At 41.9% G+C, this 21,057-nt stretch overlaps 1 long non-coding RNA gene across 3 annotated transcripts in view; it reads left to right on the top strand.

Moving 5' to 3' along the window:
• The first annotated feature begins 1,592 nt into the window (after positions 1-1,592).
• The window catches only part of LOC130357726 (uncharacterized), a 133,866-nt gene continuing 114,401 nt past the window's right edge, over positions 1,593-21,057 (top strand). For all 3 annotated transcript variants that reach the window (XR_008889233.1, XR_008889235.1, XR_008889234.1), the window contains exons 1-2: positions 1,593-1,725; positions 16,228-16,318. This is a non-coding gene — a long non-coding RNA (uncharacterized LOC130357726). The remainder of the gene's footprint in view (positions 1,726-16,227; positions 16,319-21,057) is intronic.

Below are 21,057 nucleotides of genomic sequence, written 5' to 3' on the forward strand. Positions count from 1 at the left end.
AGCATGACTAGGGACTGAAAGTAAATACATTTCTTGCTTATTTTACACACATCATTGCACACAAGCACTTTTTATTTTATTTTTTAGAATGGAATATACTTCCTTGATTCTGTTTTGTATACACAGTAACAATATTAGTACCTTATCTATTTACACTGTCTTATTTACTATTGTTGATTCCCTGACACTAAATACAGAGATCGTCCTCTTTGAATATCTTTCTGTTTTTATACTCATATTTACACTCATACAACAATCTCTCAATCTCCCTTATTATCCATTATCTTATTTACTTCCCCACCAGATCCTATTCTTTTTTTTCTCCCTTAGAGACCAAACCTTGTTCCCATTGTATTCAGAGTATAAATGGCAAATATAGTTATTGTAGTTGTAGTATTTACATTTCAGCTTTTGTGGGAACAATATTATGGTTAGTGATTAATGTGAATTTGTTCGGGCAGTTTCCTCAGCATGCCCTCACATGATTATTACATTTACAATCACGTAGATGTGATCTTATCATAGAAATACAATTAGGCACGCTCTAATATCTTTTCCTGCAATCCATATATGCCCAACTGCTTTCGTGGCAGTGTAAAGTATTATGTTAGGCTGCAGCTCCTTAGTGTGTTCAGAACACAGAAAATGTAATGTTTATAACTGAGAAGAGTAGAGGCCTCCCCGCAGACAAGATTGCCTTAGGCATCCTAGATGTACCAGTTTCACCATTGCCTCCAGGTTACAGTTAAAGCTCTTAATTGTGCCTCAGAGCCCTGTTGACTCCACAATTACATTGAAATGCATATGGCAATCCATGCAGATTGTGTGTGTAAACAAAGGCAAGGAAGTAGCGTGACTAGGCACTGCAGGTGTGAATGAAGCTCAGTAATACGTTCGGCCACTATATGGATATGCAGCCAGACAGACTCAGGGGTGCTCTATGTCAGTAAGTTAAACTTCATGGAACAAATATCCCAAGATAGAACCCGTGAAAGACATGGCACTCCCCACATCTTGATCAAAGTTTATGGCGGACATGCCACAGGAAAGGGCGCAGGCGTCAGATGACACAAAACGGATGTTGCCTTGCCCCCGCACCTACACCCTCTCCTGTGGTGTGTCAGCCAGCCTAATCTGATGTTTGATCTGTGAAAGTACAATAAACTTTGATCAAGACGACATTGTGGTGAGTGCCATGTCTTTCATGTCGTGTGTTCTATCTTGAGATATTTGTTTGTGTAAACATTACAATACTGTATAGGCAATCGCAAAACTCTCCATATTTTTGCCACCAAAATCTAATCAGTAAATACAGCTGAAACCAGCATAATAAAGGGGAATTTTTTTTTACTTCAGGGGAATTTTTTTTTTAACATCAACAGGTAACAGAAAGTTATACAGATTTGTAAATTACTTTAATAAAGAGCTTAACTATATGGAACACTGGCACTTATGGATATTGATAGCTGCTAACACACTTTAAAAATGGTTTCCTGATATACCATTAAGGAAGGAAATCGGCAATTTCCGAAACACGTTAGCTGCTTTTTTGGCCCGTATCGGCTGCTGTAGTGACATCACAAACAGCCGTAGGTCTCTGCTGGAATCAGCTGGTAGAAGACGCCGCCGGCCGGGGCAGTCTCCCAGCGTAGGATCGTTCCACACAAGATCATCTCTCAAGACATCCCTGTACTGGTGGAAAACTCTACTAACACAGGAAATAAGGTGAATACTGACACTTCGTATATTACATGGAGTAGAAATAACTAGTATCTGAGCAACTTGGAAGTCTGTTACGTGCAGTAAATCACAATATCAGTATATGCAATCACTGGGTAATATTGTAGTATAAAGAAAGGTGTACATTGATCAAATTTGGAACCACCAGTATCATACAATAGTATATATATATATATTTATATATATATATATATCCAGGAGAGTATATTTACACCTCAGTTAGGAGCATTAACCCTTTACAGCGCTGGCACTTTATATTAATATTTTTAGATTTGTAAATTACTTTTATTAAACATCTTAATCCTGACAGCAAGTTGTGTAATTGTGTAATCTACAGCAAGTTGTGTAATTCTTTCCAGTCTGATCACAGTGCTCTCTCCTGCCACCTCTGTTCATATCAGGAACTGTGCAGAGCAGGAGCGGTTTGCAATGGGGATTTGCTCCTGCTCTGGACAGTTCCTGACAAAGACAGAGGTGTCAGCAGAGAGTACTGTGGTCAGACTGGAAAGAACTATGCAACTTTCTTCAGAGAATACAGCAGCTGATAAGTACTGAAAAATCTGTAAAAAAAATGTTGCCACCAGTTGATTAATTTTTTGCCGAAGTACTCCTTTAATTAGTCCACCACTGCCATCCGGAAACCATCAAGCCAAACAAATCAGGTGCTTGATGCGGCGGAAAAGGCAATGAATGAGAAGAACTGCAATGTGTCTGTAAGGACGATCCGAGGGGATGTCTATTTAATTTCACTTTTACTCATCATACTGCACGTTTTACTTAGCATTTCATTTTTGCGTTAGTTAATTGTATTGCATTCAGATCTAGTAAACTAGAACAGTTCCGCAGCCTCTTTTAGAGTTGATGACTCTGTGGAGAAGATTATGAGCAAGCAAAGTCAATGTGCAAATTAGCCGCCTTATGACGGTCTTAATTATTTTGTGGAATTTAATTAATCCCAGAACCGCAATAGTGCAGAGCAAAGCAAATTTTAAGGGACAGTGGGTGCAATTTATCGTGTGTGTTTGCAGGGTTTCTGCTGCCTTGGCAGAAAGTGGTCACTATCTTTGTGTTGGGAAAATTTTGTCTTATTAATAAAGCTGTCGCCGTCATTTGACCAATATTTCTCTTGTGTGGAGGGAAGAGAAAATCTGTCGCAGAAGTAGAAAACTCAACACCAGATGGCAGCACTATCGTGTTTATCTTCAATAAACAACTTAATGCCTTAAAGACAAAGAACGCTCGTTTAATAGTCAATGTGCATTGCAGGCCTTTGGAGAGATGTCTTTGATATACAGTAATGTGCCTTTAATAAGATTGATAATAATAACAATTGATGGCAGAGGATTTTGGTCATCCTCTAAGAGGTCAAATATACAACACATGATTTGATTGTTGAGATATATATTTTGTACGTCTATCTTTTCTCAGTAACTGCACGTGCACATGTATTTGCTCCCAAATTATTCTATTTTTCCTTCCTTATAAACAAGCACAAATGAATAGCATCTGTCTAACATGAAGGCTATCTCTATTTATTATTGCAGTGCACTTAGATGGAAAGTTATTTATATTGCTTGAGCTGCACTGATCTTGACCTTCGGTTTATTCTGTTTTTGTATCTTTGGCTCTTCTTTTATCCAACTGTACTTGTATGCCACTTTGATCTTGGCTTAAACTTGACCTTGAATCATCTTTTGTACAAGATTTTCACATCTGGCTTATTTTACGCCTACATTTGACTTTGTTTAAAGGACGCTTTTATGTAAAGATGGGATAAGAAAGTGTCAGGCCCAAGGCCTGATTATTAAAATCCTATATGTGTATTATAAATTATAACTGTGTGTGAGGTATTATCCAAGACCTGGGGGTGGAGGTCATTCAGACTGTGGGTTGGTGTATTGCATTTTATTGGGGGTCTGGCTGTTTGTTTACATCTCCTTTGAAGTCATGCACCCTGGTCCCATCATATAATCAACCAGATAAGAGGGCCAGGGACAGATATGCCCCCTGGTGGGATCAGAGGGGAGGGGGGGATGGAGTCTCCCTCCAAAAAGGCAGATATATAATATTCTAACAATGCTAGACTCAGGGTGTTCAAGGCTGTGCCCAAAGCTGACAAGACCATTCTAAGAACAGCTGGACTCTCTCTCTCTCATGGACTGATACCATCATGCTGTTATAACTTCATCTTTTGTTTTCTGAACTTGCCTTGCAAAACTCTTTTATATATTTTTGTACCTGTATGTCATTTGTTCTTGTATATATATATATATATATATATATATATATATATATATATATATATATATATATATATATATAGCACTGTGATACCTTTTATCAGATTAAATGTTTAATTAATCAGCTCTGGTCTTTGATCTCTAAATATTTGAGCTCACCTTTCTGAAGGCAGCTCTGGTGGAAACACGTTTATCTAAGGGTTAATTTGGTGACTTGCTGGGACTAGTAGTGGATACCCAGAGGTCTGGCAGCTTTAACCCTTGCACCATCACACTTTCTCTAGCGTCTTAGCTGGATCGATAGGGTGTGATCGTGACAACTGGTGGCAGCGTCGGGATATATTTAGAGATTTTTAGTGCTTGCTGGATTTTACCTGTAAGGAAATCTTAGCACTAAAAAGAAATTGCATACATCTTCTTGTGTGTAAATTCCAAAGACAGAGCTAAGTGCTGGTTTAAAAAACATACAAAAAGAGTGCAAGACAGTTCTGTCCTCCCCATCTCTTGTTTTACCTCCTCTGTCTCATCTCGGAAATATGGAGGCATATCACAAGCAGTCCAAGCCTGCACTGGAGCTAATGTGCCAAGAAAAGGACATCCCTACTGCAGGAAAGAACAAGGAACAACTTATTGCTGATCTTGTGGAGTATGATGCCCGTGCAGAAGAGCTGAGTGACATGAGACAAAGCTAAAGCTGGAACTGCCATCCAAGGACTGATATCTCCTGGGGAATACAACATTACTCCCCATCAGGACAGTACTCCACATGATTCCTTGGACTCTTATATGCAGACTGCCTTACAACACCTTAGGAATGTGGATGCCAATATGAAACTCCAACTGCTTCTCCAGTACCAAACTGCAGAGAGAGAGGCACGAACTGCTGAGAGAGAGGCACGAGCGGCAGAGAGAGAGGCTCAGGCACGAGCCGCAGAAAGAGAGGCCCAGACACAAGCCGCAGAAAGAGAGGCCCAGCGAAGGCATGAACTGGAGGTTCTGAGGCTGAGAGGGGATGCTTTATCCGCACGGAGTGATGTGCAGGATCAAGGAGACCACAAACCCCGCTTGGAACATTTCCCCATGTTGGAGAAAGATGGTGATCTGGATGTGTTCCTGAGGGGATTTAAAAAGGTTTGCCGGCAGTTCCATCTACCTAAGGAACAGTGGGGACGATATCTAACCCCACGGTTTCGAGGGAAAAGCTCTGGATTCGTGTTTGCTTCTCTTTCCTCTGAGAGTGACCAGGACTATGAGGCAATAAAATCTGCCCTGCTCAAAAGTTTTAATCTGACTCCAGAGACTTACCGGAAGAAATTTTGGACTTTGCAACAAAGTGCCACAGAAAGCTGCACTCAACATGCATGTCAGCTAAGGACTGCATTCAGGCTATGGACTGGGGGCCTACAAGTCACTACCTATGAGGCCCTGGAGGACTTGATGGTCCTGGATCAGTTTCTCCAAACACGGAGCTTTGAAGCCAGAGAGTGGATTTTGGACCGCAAGCCCAAGACAGCCATGGAAGCAGCAGAACTAGGAGATGACTTTGCCAATAACCGGGCGCCAGCAGCAAAGCGTGGATCTGCACAAGCTGGAGCAGGTACCTGGAGGGGAGCCACACAACCACAAAGCACCACCAGGCCAGCCAGGAAATTCTTGCCATCATCCCCAAAAGCAACAGGAGCCACATTGGGTCAGGGGGACACCCGCCGATGTTACAGATGCAACAATATTGGGCACCTGAGTGCCACTTGCCACAACAAAAAGAATTCTCCTCCAGTAGCTGGAGGACACACAGCCATTCTTCTGGTGTCTGGAGCGGTGGAGAAAAGAGGGGATAACCTGCAGAGTGTAACTGTGGGTGACCAGGTGACAGTGGGGTTATGAGATTCTGGAGCCTCATTTACCCCGATGCGGCCTGAAGTGGTGGAGTGGTGGATACAGAGGACATCATCCCTGGAAGAACCATGGCTTTAAAAGGAATTTAAGGTGTGCAGCCTGCTGTGCCCATGGCCCATGTGTACCTGGATTGGGTTACAGGCAAAGTTTTGCGGGAGGTGGGGGTCTCTGAGGACATCCTGTTAATGTTCTGCTGGGGAATGATTTGGGTTGGATGCTCTGTCATTATGCTCCAGAGGACACTACCTGCACACCGGATGGGCTAGGAGAGAGCCCTGTTCATTCTAAGGTACTGTGTGAGACTTTGGGAGACACTGCGAAATGTGGATACTGGGAGGGAGTGCAGGGGATTGATAATTGTTTACCTGTGACTGAACCAGTAATGTTTTCCAAAAGTGGAATGTGGTGTATTGTAAAATGTGGTGACAATGCATTGTCAATGCCAAAACCTAGTGGAGATGAGCTAGGGGGAGGGGTTGGTGTGCCCCTGGTGACATTTAAGGATGAGGGACCAGCAGTGAGTGATATGTCCCAATTCTGTGAGCCTAAGGTGGAGGGAAGGAGTGATAGCCCTGTGTATGATGCCTGTATTATTATGTCTGGAACTGAGGAGGAGGAAGGTAAACCCCAGGGAGGCATACCAATGGTGGCAGTGGTAACGCGTCAGCAGCATGCCAGGGCTGCAGCTTTAAAAGGAAGGGAGGATGGTGATGCAAGGGGCAAGCTGTGTGACTTGCAAGCCCCAGCAGAGGAAGGTGGAGATGCTAGTTCACCTTGGGGAAATGTGCTCCCTGATACCACGAGATGGGGGGACGGAAATGAGCATTTCCGGGAAGCTCAGCGCAGTGACCCTTCCCTTGAAGGGCTGAGACAACGTGCTGAGCATACAGATGTTGACACAGAGGGACATCGGGTATATTGGGATAATGATATCTTGTACTGGGTGTCCCTTTCCAAAGGCATGCTAGGGGCCCAGGAGAGAGAAAGGCATTTAGTGGTTCCTAGGCGGTACAGGAAAGAGCTGCTGAGGTTGGCCCATGAGACCCCCCTGGCAGGACATTTGGGAGTGGCCTATGCGGTCATAGAGAAGGAATGTCTAGCTGTGGTCTGGGCTTTGCAAAAATTACAGCCATACCTGTATGGCAGGGATTTTACTGACTTCTTGGGTACTACTGACTTCGCCAAACCTTTAACACAGGCGTATATGTCACTTCAGTCGGTGGGTTCAGATCCCTTTGAGTTGGCGTTTGTGAAGTGAGTGGTGGATATCCCAGAGTTGACAGAGGACCAGTGGCAGGAAGTTGTAAAAACATATTACCCTACTTTGGTAAGTGCTAGGAATATGCTTATCCAGGCTAGATTAATACTGCGTCTATATCATACTGCCATTAAACTGTTCCGTATAGGTGTCTCCTCTTCTGATACTTGCTTCCGCTGTCAGTCGGATGAGGGCTCTCTCATTCATGCTGTTTGGAGTTGTCCTTGTGTTGAACCCTTTTGGAGGGCTGTCATGCAGTCATCGTCGGACGATCTAGAGTTTCCCTTTGTGCTTTTCCCCGTAGTTTGTTTGTTGGGAGTCATTAATGATCTAGAATTGGGTTCACATAGATGCTTGCTTTTGCGTTTCTTACTGTTTTTCGCGCATAAGGTTGTGATGATGGTGTGGAAAGACATTACCATCGCCCCCTATTGGTGGTTTAATTTAGTTAACAAGTATGTTCCTCTATATAGAACTTTGTATATTAGTCGCAGGTGGCCAAAGAAATTTGATTAGGTCTGGATGCCGTGGCTGATTTAGGGAGAGTCAGTGGTCCCTCCTCAATAAAGTATTTCCTCCTTATGAGTGGGGGCTGCTTCTCTGGGTATGTGAGTGTGGTGTGTGTGTGGGTGTCCGTGTGCTGTGTTACTGTGCTTCCTAGCACTGGGCTTCATGATTGACCGGTCTTCCATGTGTTTATTTTATCATTTTCCTGCCTCTCATTACTTGTTGCAATGCTTTGAGGAGCTCTGTGCTGGTGTAGTACTGTATTTGTTCTTTCTTTTTTTGTTCCTTGAAAAAGTTCTAAATAAATACTTAAAAAAATAAAAAATAAAGCTCAGATTGCAACTCTCTTACCAAGGCCCTTCTTTCCTGATACTTAGTGGGGGTGGCCACACCTAGAAAAAGTCCTGGTTGTTTTAAACTTCTTCCTTTAAAAATGCAGGCCACTGTGTTCTTAGGAACTTTAGGTACAGGAAAAATGTTTTTGTGCCCTTTTCTGTGCCTCCACACAATCTTGCCTCTGAGCTCCACAGGCTGTTCTTTCTGCCTTGGTTGTTGCTCTGATATGTATTATAAACGGTAAGACATTATATAGACAGGAACGGCGGAGGTGGTGGTTTTGCATTCAGTGGTAGGTAAATTGGTTTGAGGTCTGATTATGTATAGTCTGACACATAAGTTCTGATCGTATTGGTCTGTACATAAGTTATAGTCTGGGGTCTGCATGTATGTGGGGTCTCCCCAGTTTATATATATCTACCAAGCCAGAATCCTCACCAAAAAAGGGGATTTATCTATATATAGACACGGTTTCAGGCTTCCTGCACCTCATCAGTGTAGACAATGGTTCTGGCAGGCTAGTGAGGGGCTTTCAACATGGGACTAGGAGAGTGAACCGTGGGACTAGGAGAGTGGTTTCTTTTCTTTAGAAGACTGTCTAACTGGCACATAGAGTCTTTCAAGCTGTGCAATACTCCATGAGAAAAAAGTATGCTCTACAGTTTAAAGGAAATCTGTCATCAGTGTCACCTGCATTAAAGGGGTAGTCCAGTGGTTAAAAACGTATCCCCTATCCTAAAGATAGGGGATAAGTTTGAGATTGCGGAGGGTCCGACCACTGGGGCCCCCTGTGATCTCTCTTTACGGGGGCCAGGCTCTCCGGCCAGATAGCGGGTGTCGACCTCCACACGAAGCGGCGGCCGACACGCCCCCTCAATACATCTCTATGGCAGAGCCGGAGATTGGCGAAGGCAGCGCTTCGGCTCTGCCATAGAGTTGTATTGAGGGGGCGTGTCGGCCGCCGCTTCGTGCGGAGGTCGACACGCACCATTCCCACGGGCTACCGGGGCTCTGTACAGGAGATCGCAGGGGGCCCCAGCAGTCGGACCCCCGCGATCTCAAACTTATCCCCTATCCTTAGGATAGGGGATAAGTTGTTCACCACTGGGTTCACCACTGGACTACTCCTTTAACCTGTCGGTACAGAAAGGTAGTGCGGGTAACACTGATGAAAAGCATACTCAACTGTCATCGATTCGTGCTTCCGTACTCCCGCTATCTTCCTCTGTGTTTTCGTTCCTGAGGCAGCTTGAGGCATGGCTGAAGCTTCCTGATGTCACCGCTGCTGTTTGCTCACAGTGAGGCCCAACAGAGAAGTAGTAGTGGTGACATCAGGAAGCTCCCCCCATTCCCCAAGCTGGCTCCAGAACGAAAACAACGGAGGAACATAACAGGAGAACTGGAACACGGATCGCAGACAGGTAAGTATGCTTATTATGAGTGTCACCTGTACTACCTATCTGTACCAACAGGTTATTGCAGGTGAAACTGAAGACAGATTTCCTTTAATATCAAAAGTTGTGTTTTAACATCTATCAATTTTGTTCAAAACTCATATAGATATTTTCACCTTTCGATCATTTCCTAGAAACTAAACTCACAAAACACGCAAAGTCTTTGAATTTCATAATGTATTGTTTTTCTTATAGAAATGTCAAACAAAGTCTCATTGTAGTTTAAATGGTAAGTCTTTCTCTTTGGACAGTAGACTATAGTTGTCACATTGCTAGACACATCAGTGTGATGGTTGGCATATAAGCCACGATAGTTTCCATGTGGCGAGCTTTTAAAATAATTGCATGATTAAAAATTAAGCACCCTGGCGCTGACATGATTTAAGAATTGTGCTTCTGTTTTCCCTCCAGGTGTAAATATCTTCTGCTCTTCTAATTCTCCTTATTTCACTTCTGACTTCCTAAGTTATCTTTGACAGTTTGGCCACAGGGTATACAAAACCACATTTTGACATTTATTGGCATAGAGTAAAAATACACAATGTGATACGAACAGCTCTTAAAACATTAGTAGATGTGGTTTGCCTTTCTCATCATCTCCCATGTTGCCTTCTCATGACATTTACAAGACTAATTCTTATCTTCCCACCAGCATATATTTAAATTATACATTTACAGCTATTAGCTTCACTGGAAGACTATAAAGGCTTTTATATATTTGTTTAGAAGCAAAATCCCAAAAGTTTAAAAATATACATTTAATACAACAGGAGAATTAAAAAAAGAACTAAAGCCATTTCTATTTTCTAACACAAGCATACCCACTCAGTTTATTACTGCAAGGCTTCATGCACATAGCATAGCCATGTTTAGGGATGCGGAACAGAAGCACACTCACTCTATAACAGAGCCAGAGGCACTGTGTGCTGCCACATGGCATCTCTATAAAGTGCACTGTTATGTAGAATAGCTATGTGCATGAGAGCTTTGGTCTATTATGGATTAAATCATTCTTGTTTCTAAAAGACATGCTTTTAGGTCATATTTGTGCACATAGACAGGGGCAAATTCACTATTGCATATAAAGCAGAATTGTCGCAAAAAAAATGTCTTGCTATATATGTATCAAGTTTTGCACACAGTTTAGACAATTTTCCACCATGCCTGTCAAGGAGAAAGGAGGCACATTAGTAGTTGGTCTAAACCTAGACTAGACAGTCTAATGATATGACAAAATTACCAAACACTCTGATACACTTTGATAAATCTGCCACATTTTAGACTGTCTAGTCTAAGTTTACACTGTCTAAGAATTAGCTTTAGTCAATCTGAGCAATGTTGTCTAAAGGACAATATATCATACATCTAATTCTGGTTCATGCACAGTGGAAATACCAACGCTCATAAGGCCACTTGCTAAACTGAAGCTAATATCCAAAAACATATGGACATATTGGCCCACATTTATCATTGCAGTGCAAGTGACGCATTTTTTTTACACCTTTTTTTTTTGTGTGCTGATAATGTGTAGTAGCACCAAATTTATTAAAAGGTAAAAGAGCTTTGATAAATTTTGTGCAGGTCCACATTTTCTGAAATTTCTGTCTACACATACACCAAAAAGCTACACCATGTCTGGGCTGGTGTAGTTTTAGAGACTTTTCAGTGGGTTTGCGCCTTTTTTTGCTCCTTTTTACAAAAAGGTGCAAGGATAAATCCCTTCCATATCATGTCTATTGCCAAAATCAGTGGATTGCAACTCAAAATCAGTGGATTGCAACTCAAAATCAGCAGAAATGTGTAAACAAAAAGGGGCAAAAAAAGGCACAAAAAACCCTGCTTGCGCCTTTTTTGCCCCTTTTTTTGACACAAAAAACAGTCTAAAGACAATGATAAATATAGGCCATTGTCCATTGAAATGTTCTGCAAGTGCTAAAATAAGTTTGGTGGGGCTTGGTATAATGCAGCCACTCAATTTTACTTTGGCACTTCCTTGATAGCTTAATATTTGCACTGATTTCTCATTGAGGAGTCTAAAAAAATGTATTGTAAACAGTAAATTGCTACATTTTCCCAATGTGTCCTCGGCAGCAGTCAAAAAAGGATTAAATTAATTGATAGCTGAATAAAAGCTCAAAGGCAAAACAAAGAGAAAATGCAATAAGTACAATTGATATTGATTGTAGTTTACACAGTTTGATGAGGGTAGGGGGCTTGTACATTCTGTCTTGCAGCACTATATCCCTTAATAAATAGTTGTCTGACACTTCAGTTTGACATTTTGCATCTGGGAAAGGATGGGAAGCTGCAGTCACCAGTGGTGCTGCCGTGTTGGATTGGTGGTTGGTAATAGGAATGTACTGTATGTCTCCTGGGCTGACAACTATAGGGAAATATATAGGTATTGGCTTACGCCCTGGACATATTCCTGGAAGAAGGATGTGCATGTGATTGTAGAAACTATTAAAACTCTGTGTCCTTGGTGCCAAAAGGAAGAGTGTGGAGACATAAGGTGAAGTGGAAGTGATATTGCCCTTTGTATGGAGGAAAAGGTCTCAGCTTGGACATTGAAGCACTGGCTTTTCCTTCTGTAGGAGGTCCTGAGTTACTAGAGGCTGAAATAGGAGGGTCACCTGTGCAGTGAGGATAAATCTGTGCAGGAGAAGATAAATGTGTATAGTCCTGTGGGAAGTAACACTGGTTAGAGAGGGGTTCATGTGAAGAGAACAGGAACCTGAGACCAATTAAGATTCTTAAATATTGTTTTGTGTTGCACTACCCGAAACATTTAAGGTACCTAGTGTAAAGGTAACCATAAGGTGTTTGTGCCGCAGTTGGGCTAGGCAAATATGTTCTTGCTGCCCAGAAGTAAGCAGCCATGTTGTATGCTGCTCTGCACCCAGCTCAGTAAGGGTAGGGTCACACGTAATTTATTTTATGCTAAGGGTGGGCTAACATTCCTTTGTCTGATAGAACAGGAGAGAGCACAGAGAAGTACTATCAGACAGGAGAGATCACAGAGGAGTACTATAAGACAGGAGAGAGCACAGAGGAGTGCTATCAGACAGGAGAGAGCACATAGAAGTACTATCAGACAGGAGAGATCACAGAGGAGTACTATCAGACAGGATAGAGCACAGAGGAGTGCTATCAGACAGGAGAGAGCACAGAGGAGTACTATCGGACAGGAGAGAGCACAGAAGAGTACTATCAGACAGGAGAGAGCACAGAGGAGTCCTATCAGACAGGAGAGAGCACACAGTTGTACCATCAGACAGGAGAGAGCACAGAGGAGTCCTATCAGACAGGAGAGAGCACAGAGGAGTACTATCAGACAGGAGAGAGCACAGAGGAGTACTATCAGACAGGAGAGAGCACAGAGAAGTACTATCAGACAGGAGAGAGCACAGAGGAATCCTATCAGACAGGAGAGAGCACAGAGTTTTACTATCAGACAGGAAAGAGCACAAAAGAGTCCTATCAGACAGGATAGAGCACAGAGGAGTACTATCAGACAGGAGAGAGCACAAAAGAGTACTATCAGACAGGAGAGAACACACGAGTACTATCAGAAAGGAAATAGCACAGATAAGTACTATTAGACAGGAGAGAGCACGGATGAGTACTATCAGACAGGAAAGAGCACAGATGAGTACTATAAGACAGGGAAGATCACAGATGAGTATTATCAGACAGGAGAGCACAGAGGAGTACTACCAGACAGGAGAAGTACTATCAGACAGGAGAGAGCACAAAGGAGTACTTTCAGACAGGGAAGAGCACAGATGAGTACTATCAGACAGGAGAGAACACAGAGAAGTACTATCAGACAGGAGAGAGCACAGAGGAGTACTTTCAGACAGGAGAGAGCACAGATGAGTACTATCAGACAGGAGAGAGCACAGAGGAGTGCTGTCAGACAGGGAAGAGCACAGAGAAGTGCTATCAGACAGGAGAGAGCACAGAGGAGTACTATCAGACAGGAGAGAGAACAGAGGAGTACTATCAGACAGGGGAGAGCACAGAGGAGTCCTATCAGACAGGAGAGAGCACAGAGGAGTGCTATCAGACAGGAGAGAGCACAGAGGAGTACTATCAGACAGGGGAGAGCACATAGGAGTCCTATCAGACAGGAGAGAGCACAAATGAGTCCTATCAGACAGGAGAGAGCACAGAGGAGTGCTATCAGACAGGAGACAGCACTGAGGAGTGCTATCAGACAGGATAGAGCATAGAGGAGTCCTATCAGACAGGAGAGAGCACAGATGAGTCCTATCAGACAGGAGAGAGCACAGAGGAGTACTATCAGACAGGAGAGAGCACAGTGGAGTCCTATGAGACAGGAGAGAGCACAGAGGAGTGCTAGCCCACCTTCACTTTCTTGACTTTGTCCATGCCTGTGCTTCAGCTTGGACAAAGCTATGATTTTATAAGCCATGATTTCAATAAAAAGGGAAGAAAATTTTCTTATGAAGTATATTAGACATGTTAACGTTTTGCCAAGATGTACAACATAGAAACGTTTTTGAACCTGACAGTGCCCATTTAAAGGGGTACTCCGGTGAAAACCTTTTTTCTTTTAAATCAACTGGTGCCAGAAAGTTAAACATATTTGTAAATTACTTCTATTAAAAAATCTTAATCCTTCCCGTACTTATTAGCTGCTGAATGCTACAGAGGAAATTCCTTTCTTTTTGGAACACTGATGACATCACGAGCACAGTGCTCTCTGCTGACATCTCTGTCCATTTTAGCAACCGTGCATAGCAGATGTATGCTAAGGGCAGCATGGTGGCTTACTGGTTAGCAATGCTGCCCTGCAGTGCTGGGGCCTTAGGTTCAAATCCCACTAAGGAAAACAATAAATAAATAATGACTTATTATAACATCAGCAGAGAGCACTGTGCTCGTGATGTCATCAGAGAGCATTCAAAAAAGAAAAGAATTTCCTCTGTAGTATTCAGCAGCTAATAAGTACAGGAAGGATTAAGATTTTTTTAATAGAAGTAATGTAAAAATCTGTTTAACTTTCCGGAGCCAGTTGATTTAAAAGAAAAACGGTTTTCACCGGAGTACCCCTTTAAGTCAGGTGATTGTCTAGGCTATCCTTCAGTCCTATTTTCTCTCTTTGAAATCATTAGAGAGTTCCCTTGGCTCTGTGTTTGGTATCATTGTCTTGCTGAAATGTCCACCTTCATTTCATCTTCATCATCCTGGTAGATGGCAGTAGATTTTTGTCAAGAATGTCTTGGTAAATTTTCCCATTCACTTTTTCCTTCAATTACATGAAGTACCATTTGCTGAAAAGCAGCTCCATACCTCAATATTCTTACCTCCAAACTTTACTGTTGGTGTGGTGTTTTTAGGGTTATGTGGAGTGCCATTTCTTCTCCAAACATGGTGTGTATTATTGCATCCAAACAGTTCAATTTTGCTCTCACTATATTCTCCCAGTATTTCTCTGTGCAGAAAACTTTAAATGAGCATCAACATTTAAATTATTTTTATTCAACACTTTGCATTCAACAATGGAGTCTTGCGTAATGAGCGTGCATACAGGACATGCATTACTTACTGTTTTCTTTGGGACAAGAGTACCTGCTAATTCCTGGTCTTTTTTAAGCTTTTTACAAGTGGACCTTGGACAACTCTAGTTATTCTCTCCACTCTTCTGTCAGAAATCTTGTGAGGAGCACCTGGTCGAGGCAAATTTATGGTAAAATGAGATAGTCTTTCCACTTCCTTATTATGGACCTAATAATGCTCAGGAGAACATCCAGAAGCTTAGAAATGCACCTGTAGCCAACAACATTGTTATGTTTTAGAAAAAATAGGTTGCAAAGATCTTGAGAAAGCTCTTTGCTTTTACCCATCATGAGATATGTCTTGAGTGACACCTTGGCAATGATACCTTTTTGTAGACCATCAATTGGGACTGAACCAGCTGATAATAATTTGCTCTGACAAGGGTCTGGGTTGCTTTTTAAAGGGGTACTACATTAGAAAACTTTTTTTTTTAAATCAACTGGTGCCAGAAAGTTAAACAGATTTGTAAATTACTTCTATTTAAAAAAAATGTAATCCTTCCAGTACTTATTAGCTGCTGAATACTACAGAGGAAATATTTTTCTTTTTGGAACACAGAGCTCTCTGCTGACATCACGAGCACAGTGCTCTCTGCTGACATCTCTGTCCATTTTAAGAACTGTCCAGATTAGGAGAAAATCCCCATAGCAAACATAGGCTGCTCTGGACAGTTCCTAAAATGGACAGAGATTACAGCAGAGAGCACTGTGTTCCAAAAAGAAAATAATTTCCTCTGTAGTTTTCAGCAGCTAATAAGTACTGGAAGGATTAAGATTTTTTAATGGAAGTCATTTACAAATCTGTTTAACTTTCTGGCACCAGTTGATTTGTAAAAAAAAAGTTTTCCACCGGAGTACCCCTTTAATTACATTATTAAACAAAAACTTAATTTATTAAACAAAATTTAATTTCTGAACTTATTTTTGTTTAATGTTTTGTATGTATGGATTACTTGGACTGTTACCAACATCTGGTAAAAATGTAATCTCGATAATATGGAAATATGTTTAGTGAGAAAAATGGTGACTACTACCTAGTGTATTTCACCTGCTGAATGTTATACAAGACTACACTTTATTTTATGACTTTGTATGGATAGGGTATGTTATGTAGACTGTAAACACTGGGGTTTAAAATTTTAAGGTTCTGTCCATGTTATCTCTGTGTCAGAATTCATGTAGCAATAATTTTTTTTTTTTGTATTTGTCAGGAACTGCATATTTTATTCACCGGGGAGTGCAGAGATTAACAAAATACAACGTGACAAGTAATTGTCTTCCTACAGTACATAAAGTTATCAGGTATTCAGACTTATAAGTATTGTTGTGATCGGGGCTCCATACGTGTACTAGTGACAGGAAAGATTGCCTACATACCTATACAAGATCTTACCCTAGCATAGCGGTCTGAGTTGTGCCATAACCACGCAATGAGGGCACGCCTATAGAGGGCATGCACTATAGTGAAGGAATAAGATAAGGGAGGGTTGGGAGGGTTCCACAAACGACACGTGCTCCGCCCTTGTAGGAGAGGGGGAAGTTATATACACACGCCCCCACCTGTTCCCAATGAGCCCCACCTGGAAGTGCAGGGAGCGATAATTACTTCCGCCCCTCGCACAAACACAGCCCATCAGGCTTTATACTTGTGATCGGGGCTCCATACGTGTACTAGTGACAGGAAAGATTGCCTACATACCTATACAAGATCTTACCCTAGCATAGCGGTCTGAGTTGTGCCATAACCGCGCAATGAGGGCACGCCTATAGAGGGCAAAAAGCAACCATGCTAGGAGGAATACAATTCCTGAAATAAAACATCCTACATCCAGCATCAATCTTCACATACCCGAAGTAGACTATACCTAATGTGCTGAAAGAGTAGCCCTGACCAACTAGTGACTACTAGAGGTGGTAACCATACCTTTGAAACCGTGGTAGTAACGTCCATCTGTAAAGAATCAACCTGAGAATAACCTTCCCTGCCAAATACTAACTGAACTATACCTATCACCATCCCTACTTGTGACATTACTTCAAATGGACATGGAAAGGCTAACTTCATGGCAGGTCTGACAAGCACCAATCCCCTGCTATTTAAGAGGCAAAAACTAAACTGACAGGTAAATGACAAGAAATACCTATCTACCTGATAGATCGTGTGGGTCATGTCGCATGACAAGGTTCACGAAGGCACCTTATCTGATTGAGACTGTAACAGACATACCTAACTAGCCACTGTACTGACCCAACTGGACTTGGAAGTGATGACCCATTGCAGATGACAGCTCCCTGCGAGAGCAACGTATCTGTAGACGTGACCAGTGTTTAGATGAACCATCATGTCTGTAGACCTGACAGGTCTTTGTGACACCGTCGTGCCTGAACCCGTCACAGGTCCCCGCGGAACCATCGAGCCTGTAGACATGACAGGTCTTTATGAAATCATTGTGCCTGTAAACGTCACAGGTCTTTGTAAACCACTTTTTTTTTTTCTCAAATACGTAAGTGTGAAATGCCATATTGAGATTGTATACTATCTGAAACGTGTCAGATTACCTACATAACCATGTCAAATCAATTGCTCTGAAATGAGACAGCAGCAACCATGATTCAATCCCCGATCCTAAAGAAATGAGTCATGAAACTGTGTATTAAATGCAGAATATATCTGCAACTAAATGCTGGCCCTCCTTAAAAGAGAACGTGCAATTATGCCAGATAGTTGAATCTGTGTACTATAACGAAATTATAACGTCATCGAGAAATACAACAGACGAGGTTGTATCTGACCTGAAAACGTGTCAGGTCATAACAAATATAACACACAACAAAATTGCTCTGAAAACGAGCCAGTAGCAACTGGCATTACCCCTTTTAACCTGAAGAGGAGTCAGGCAACAGGGTAACATCATGAGTATTCATGACAAGATACCTGTATGAAGCTGGCGTGTTGTTCTGAAGGCGTGTCAGTAACAAAAATGACCAATTGTGTCCAATACCCTAAGCAAAGGATCTACCTCCCGTGTGCACCACATGAAACATGTTAACCGTATGTGCGGCATAACCTGCTAACAGTATACCCAACTACAAGTCGCTACTCAATATGTTATTGCTCTGAGACATGTCTAACAATAACCTATGTGGTGCATCCCCCCCTGCAGACGTAGGAGGTTTAAGAATATGTGCTCGATATATCTGCAATGAATGTAAGCACCATATGAATACTGTAATCGTGTCTTGTAAATATATGTACAGCCAGAGGTGCAACTGCTATTCAACACTAGGAACGAATGCACATAACCTACCCGCATACAACTATGGTAGTATGCAACCAAATGCTGTGTACTGGTGCATGTATCATACACAAGCTGGGAGCGTAAGTACCGTGAAAACGTAAGGAACGTTATGAATTTATGCTCTAACATCATTATGAGTACCTCATACATGCCTAGAAAATAAAGTGTAAACATATATCTAAAAAGATAGACAACGTGCAACTATGCCGCATAGTTGAATATGTCTACTATAAGTAACTGATAACGTGGTCATGAAATACCACGGAGGAGGCTGTATCTGTCCTGAGAACGTCTCAGGTCGTGACAATGAACCACAATGTAATTGCTCTGAAAATTTGTCGGTAGCAACCGACATTAACTCCTTAAGCTGAAGGAGTCAGGCAAATAGGGCAACATCCTAACAAAGCTGTATAACCTTTCCGTTTAAACATTATGCACGAATATGCAGTATGAAAGCTATGAGCATGAGTACAGTAAAGCTACGGGAGCATATGTGTAGTGTAGACTCTAAGGATGGAAATGCAGAAAAACTATTACCCATGTGCAGTACAACAAAATAAAGCTATGAACGTAACCAGACTATGAGCGTAACGTGCAACTATGCCAGAGAGTTGAATCTGTGTACTATAACGAAATAACATAATCGAGAAATACAACAGACGAGGTTGTATCTGACCTGAAAACGTGTCAGGTCATAACAAATACACCAACGACAAAATTGCTCTGAATACGAGTCAGTAGCAACCGACATTACCCCTTAACCTGAAGAGGAGTCAGGCAACAGGTTAACATTGTGACTATTCCTGAAATTGGTTGCTCTGAATGTGAGTCAGTAACAACCGCGATTCAACCCCTGAAGGAACGAGTCAGGTGACCGGGTATTGAACAGCCGATTAGTGCCACTAAAATGATGACCACCCTTGAACGAGTACCTGTGCCGGATAGTTGAATATGTGTTCTATAACTAACTGATAACTTAGTCGTGAAATACAACAGAGGAGGTTGTATCTGACCTGAGAACTTGCAGGACATGACAATAAACAACAATGCGATTGCTCTGAACAAGTCAGTAGCAACCGACATTGACCCCTTAACCTGAAGAGGAGTCAGGCAATAGGGCTACATCCTGACAAACCTGAGTGAACTTTCCGTATAAAAGACTATGCACGAATACACTGAATGAATGCTATAAACATACGTACAGTAAAAGCTACGGGAGCATGTGTGTAGTGTAGACGCTATGGATGAACATGCAGAATAAATACCATTACCCATGTACAGTAAACGCTATGGATGTTAGTGCAGATAATATAACAGAATGAATGCTACATGTACGCAGAATAAGTACTACAACGTGTCAGCATAATAATTACTACCATCGTATGTACAGAATGAATGCTATGAATGTCCGTGTAGTGTATTGCTACAATTCTATGTGCAATATACATGACGTGAACATGTCTGTGGTATGAATACAACGAGCGTGTATGTGGTATAAATGCTATGAGCGTATAGAGATATGATACTATGAGCAGTATAATGCTATGAGTATACTTGCGATATCAATGCTAAGAGCGTATGTGCCTGATGTAGGCCATGTGTATGTGCAGTATAAACGCTACAAGTACATGTGCAGTATAAGCGTCGAGCATATGTGCTACGAATTAATATGTGGTATGACGCTATGAGGTATGAGTACTATGAGCAGTATAATGCTGTGAACATGCTATGAGCGCGTGGCCACAACTGCACGAAACAGCATGTCACTATGTGTGAGAACCATAGGAAACCTGCGTGTATGAATGCGGTGAACATGTGAACAACAAAACCATGACCATGTAACCAATATAACTGCCATGAGTGTATGAACCCTGCATGTATGAATGCGGTGAACGTGTGAACAACAAAACAATGACCGTGTAACCAATATAACTGCCATGAGCGTATGAACTCTGCGTGTATGAATGCGATGAACGTGTGAACAACTAAACCATAACCATGTGACCGATGTAACTGCCATGAGCGTATGAAACCTGCGTGTATGAATGCGGTGAACGCGTGAACAACAAAACCATGACCGTGCAACCAATACAACCGCCATGAGCGTATGAACCGTATGAACCCTGCGGTGAACATGTGAACAACTTAAGAACCGTGAGAGTGTGACCACTATAACTGCCATGAGTGTATGAACCGTATAATTGCTATAGGCAGTATACTGCCGTAACCAGTATGAAATACCATTAACATATGAACCGAATGATACTTTGAGCGTATGAACCAGTGATAAGTACGAGGTGTTTGTCTGCCATGAACGTAACATGGTAGAAAGAACGTAAGACCGTGAACATGCCAAGAATATGTGAACAGCATTAATGCCAAGTTTGTGGACCGTGTAAAACACCAGTGAGTGAGAGAATAACCATGAGGTGAACAGCATAAACGAGTTTGCCCAGTATAAATGCTGTGAATGTATCGTCAGTGAGTATATGTACCGTATATAATGATATTAGCACATGAAACTGTATACATACTAAGCGCGTACGAGCAGTGTGCCATAAGCGTATGAATTAACCATGAGAGTACGGACAATAAGAAACTCATGGAGTTATCAAACCGTGAAGATGCTCTACTCGTGTGCACCTTGTACCAGTAATGCGTGTATGCCCATAATAAACCAAGTGTATGAACAGTATGGATACCATGATCGTGCAAATAACACTGTGTATACTATGATTTATT

The sequence above is a fragment of the Hyla sarda genome, chromosome 2 (genome assembly GCF_029499605.1).
Source record: "Hyla sarda isolate aHylSar1 chromosome 2, aHylSar1.hap1, whole genome shotgun sequence".
In the NCBI taxonomy this organism is placed as follows: domain Eukaryota; kingdom Metazoa; phylum Chordata; class Amphibia; order Anura; family Hylidae; genus Hyla; species Hyla sarda.